A 5,387-nucleotide genomic window follows, 5' to 3' on the forward strand; every position below is an offset into this window, starting at 1 on the left:
TCAGCACAAGAGGACAATGATGCCAGTGGATATGGGCCAAACAGTCATGCAGAAAGGTGTAGGCTGACAGAAGGACATGGATATTGAGTAAAGATGGAAAACTTAAACAAAAGATATCATCCCCTTCAAAGACAGCCTGTTGGGGATTGACTCCAGAAAGTGACAGAGGCTGGGATGCACAGTGCGTCTCCTAAATGCTCTCTCATCCTCCACCCAGACACCACAGATGTTCCTGGTAACAATCCCTCTTGTAGCTAAATGAGATAACATGGATGGCTGAGAAATGCCAAAAATGTAGTTCCCAGATCACTAATTCCTTGTTTTTCCCGCTAAGACTGCCAAGAAGAGAGGCACTGGTTGCCAGTTAGAGTTTCTGAAGGCAACACTACTTCAGAAAGAATCCAGATGAGACCAAACAACTCATTTCCCCCCAGGACTTCATTTCCATCACCAGGGAGGAAAGTGTAATCTAACTCTGCCGGCCTCTGACGCTGAAGTCTGAGTCTCCCAGTCTGATCTCTATCATACTCATGTAAATCAAGGCCTGCTTGTGGCACAGAGTCAGTGACATTTCACCGCTGCAGTATTAATAAGGCCCCAGATATCACCTTCCCTGATGTGCATACAGAAAGGAGACTGAAGATACCTTGATTAAATTCACCGACATTTTCTTTACATGTGAGACTAGACTAATTGCTAAAAGAAAGGAAGAAAAACTCTTGATGTCAAAGAGGAGATCTGTGCTGGTGAAGGACCTGCAGCAGGTCTTCCCCATACTAGACCAGTGAAAATTATCTGGATGAGAGGTTAAGAGAAATGAGTAGTGACATCAGTCCCCATCTCCCACCTCTTTTTCGCCACACTTGGATTTCACATTACCAGCGCAGTCTCCTGCCTTCCCTCCAGCTTCATGACCTATGAATGACATGGAGGGAACATAGCAATGCCTGGAATCTGGCCCAGCAACCTTGCACTTCCCCTCCCAGAGCACACAATGCCGGCACATGAGCTCATCATCATGGGGTGCTTGGACCAGCGCAGCATCCATCCCACCAGACTGACACCCACACACACACCAGCATCCTTCCTCCTTCCCACCAAGACTCTGACAGCCTCAGTGATTCTGGTCACTCTCCAGCTTTCTGCTAGAAACAGACTGAGGAGCAGACCAGAAAAAAACACTTACTTGAACCACAGGAGTGTTATGTTTTGATGAAGCATGATGGGTTTTGCAACCACCAAGGGATCAGTCATAAACATCCATTCCCACTAATGCAGTCATGAGCAGTTACTCTCAGTGGATCTGAAAAGCAATACAAGACATAGGCCATCAGCAGGTTAAATGAAAAATAAGCAAAAGACATGGGCACAATCCAAATTATTGCTCCAATCCCACTGTGCTCAGTGCTAGAAACAGCTCAAACAGAGGTTCAAGCCACAGGATTTCCAAACAGCTCCCTGACCCCTCACACTTTAGGAAGGCTGAGACTGTCTTCCGTGGGTTGACTTTTAGTGCCAAAAAAAATTTTCTCAGGGGCTGGTCCAAGTCTGTGGACTGGGCAGCCTGCAAGATCCAAAAATCTGCTAAAAACCACTCTACCTCTCCTTCCAAGTGGCAGGCCCATTTCCCAGTAGGGCAGCCCATTTAATGCCACTCATGCTTAAACAGAAATGGTTGTGCAGTTTTGTTAAACTTCTCCTTCCACCATCTCCTGCTTGGGAGCAGAGAAAAGTGGAAGTACATGAGGAGAACTGGCTTACTTCATTTAATGTGGGACTGACAGGTACCTCAGCATCACCAGTGGTTCAGATCTCTCATGGCTGATTAGAAAAACCTGCAGCAATTATGTATTCAAGCCCAATAACAGCTCCTGGTCAAAACCACCTATAAACCTCAGGAACCTCAGCCTGGATTATGATGAAGATGGCAAAGGCCCAACTACACAATTTTCCACGTCCTTCTAGAAAAATCCTACCTGCTGAGAAGAGAGACACTAAAAAGAAGTGACACTTGTTTCAGACTCACATATCCATCTCTGGAAGATGTAAGCTCTCATATAAATTAGTCAATATAAAACAGAGAACCCAACATTAGAAAAAAAAAAAGAAGGAAATAATACAAGAGGTTTTTCTTGGTTCATGACTGGAACAGCTACTGTCATTTAAATTTTATTAGGAAAGATTAAAAGGAGCCTTGGAGTGAAGCTGCTGTGATGAAGTGGTCCCAGGGTCTCTATAACCATGATTGGCACCATACTGATGTGTCAGCCTGACAAAATTATGATAGTTATTGCACTGGCCCTAAAACAGACCCTTCTGACTGAGGCAACATAATAAAAAATGGGGAAGAAACCTTCAGAATGCAGGAAAACTGAATCCACCTGGGCACAGAGATAGACATTTGCCTCAGCTTTATGGGTTTTTTGGAGGTGACATGAAGTAGACAGTCAGTACTGCTAAATCTGTATGTGGATGATTCTTCTCATAAATATCTTTGTATTCCAGCCTGTAAGTGAGGTTTGGTGTATGGCTGGTCCACACTTGCCTTCCCCTACATTAGCAGAGCCCCTAGAACAGAGGAGGAGCAGGATGAGGAGCTTCTCATTTGTTCCTAACAGTGCCTGCCTTGCTCATCCTGGCTGTTTCTGGCCCTGCAAACAGGCTCTGTAAGGCAGACTTTGCACTTGCTAAGTTGGACCTCTGGTTTTACACCCATCTTCACCCTCAGCCACAGGAAAGGAAAACAACAAAGGTCCTTGGGACGGTGCCATCACTGAACTGCTCTGGAGTGAGCAGCCACTCAGAAGTCACAAATGCCTGTCTACACACTGCCAGCCCTCCCAGTGCAGGTGCAAATATCTCAATTTCTGCAGACTGCTGCCTTTGAAACCCCTGTCTGCCCTCCAGATGCCTCTTGACACACACAACTACTCGCTGACTGCGTTACACCACACACCCAAGCGCCATCTCCAGCCTCAAGAGACACTGCCTGCACAAGCACAGCTAACAAACAGAAGCATAATGAGCCCCTCTCACCACCTGAAGCTGAAGGTGAGATCCCTTTTTAATAACAGGGTATTTGGAAGGATTTATAGGCTCTGGTTGTCTCAATACACAAATGACAGCATCAATCAGAGACAGACAGCAGAGGAGGAAAGCAATATACTGTTAGGCGAGGGGAATGCTGATGTAAGGCACAGACAGCCAGGTTGGGACTGCCAGGAGCTGAGGTTTTTGCCTGAACCCTCCTACCTGGCAAGAGGTGAGGAGCTAGCAGTAAAAGAAAAATTGCATTCTGCATCCCGAGAAGGTTTGACTTGTATTTTAGGATAGACCTAGTCCCTTTGGTTCCATCCTTTCCCGTCTTAGGGACTGTCTACAAGGTGCTTACATAAAGCCACAGTCTCTCACAAGCCAAAGAAGAGGCTTCTTTGAGGTCTTTTTGCACACCACAGTCCCTCACTGCTGCAGAACACTGCTAACTGAAATCCCTGTGATTCCTCTGCTCATTTACAGACCAAATACACCAGGTAAATTTGATTTCTTGTTCAGAGGTTAGAAAACCAGAGGAAGTCAAGTTGCAGTAACTGCATTCCTTAAAGACACCTTGAGGAAAGAACAGCACTTAAAGGCAACCAAAGGTGGGCAAGCAGATGGTAATCCCATGCTGCAATAAGAATAACGTGAACAACACTGCATACGAACTCAGGCAGTCTGGAGAAATAAGTGATCTACCAGTGGAGTCAGCTGGCAACCCACAGTAGATCTGCACTGGCCCATCACCCTTTCTGTCCCTACACATGGGAGGTGGATAGCTGTAGTACCAGTGAGGGAGATACTGTACAGGAAAAAGGCAGATGGTGTCCTGAAACAGGACACTAAGTCGGAGAGATCGTCTGTTTTCACAGTATTTGATCTGCAAAGCCAAAGCAGAAAGGGAGCCTGCCTATCTAGTGGGGTTACTTTGATCCAGATTCACCCAATGAGAGTTTTTAATTTGAGGAGGTCAGGGGTTCAGCTTGCTCTGTGCTCACCTGGTTATTTCACAGATAATACCTAACAAAGTTTAAAAGGAAACTTATGTTCATGTATTTTCAAAAATTTCTAGCAAGCCTTCTGGGCAATGTTCCCAATTTAGAATTTATCTGGAAACTAGAGAAACCTATTGAGTTGAAGTTTAATTGTCCTATTCCATTCGAAACTGCACGGATATGAACACACTGCATTTCACTCCCGTGGCTGCCCTACTGAAACAAGTATTGGGTACAAAATGGGTTACCAACCTAATAGAGATTTTTGCAACTTTGAAAAATCCCATTTTAAAATAAAAACAAAGCCTCACAAATACTTTCTGAAAGAAATGTATGTGTACCCCAGTGGTGAGGGGCTATCAGCTGGGAGAGCATGAGACTCTTCAAGTCCAGGCTGACTTTTCAGCAGGTCTCCTCCAAGCAGGCTACTGGGCATGCCACCATCTCTGCTGCTGGGGCTTCTTCACACTGCATAAACATCACAGCTTCAACCAAACAGTGACTTGAACACAGCTCCCTCAGGGCTAGTGAATACTTCTCTTCTACAAAGTGGAACTGTTTCAATAGGAAGAATCGATAAAAACTTGACCCAAAAAAACCCAGTCTGGTACACAAAGTTTGGATACATTCATCCAAACTCACATTTGGCATTCTCTCTCAACTCCTGCTGTCCTGTTAACTCCCATGCTCTGCACTGCAATAGAGCATGCAATCATTTCTCTCTATGTCCTCGATCCAAGTGGAGTTTAATCAAAACCACCCCCTTCTGAGAAGTATTTTCTGAACAAAATTATTTCATCAAAATATTTTCAGCCATTTCAAGTACAACAGCTCAAAACCATTTGTTGCATTGTGCCTCCTCTGCAATTTAGAAAATCAATAGGAAATCTTTGCCTTTGTCACTAGACACAGTGAGAACCTTTGCCATGCAGACACTCCCTTCTTTTCATGTGCTTTTAACAACACTTCTGCCTCCAGCTTCTCTCTGCACTCAGGCACTCTGCAGATACACTCAAGAGCCAAGCCAGCATCTCATTCATGGGACAGATGAGGCAGAATAAAAAGGCTGAAAATAGACCTCTATTGCAGAAGGGAAAGCTGAAGTCTGTCATTCTGCAGGGCAAACTGAGCAAGCAACAAAGACCCTCGCCTTCCTCTGGCGACAGCCCCGGTGAATTACAGCCCCAGGATTCCAGCTGGGATGCAGAGGCACACTATGAGCACTTGGGCTAACAGAGCAAACTGCCAAATGGCGAGGGACAGAGAACGTTCCCTGTGCTCTGCGACCTGCAGCTGACGTTCCTCCCGAATCCCCGCTCCAGCCTCCCCGCACAGAGCCTGCCCCGCTCCTCCCGT

The sequence above is a fragment of the Geospiza fortis genome, unplaced genomic scaffold (genome assembly GCF_000277835.1).
Source record: "Geospiza fortis unplaced genomic scaffold, GeoFor_1.0 scaffold112, whole genome shotgun sequence".
NCBI lineage: Eukaryota > Metazoa > Chordata > Aves > Passeriformes > Thraupidae > Geospiza > Geospiza fortis.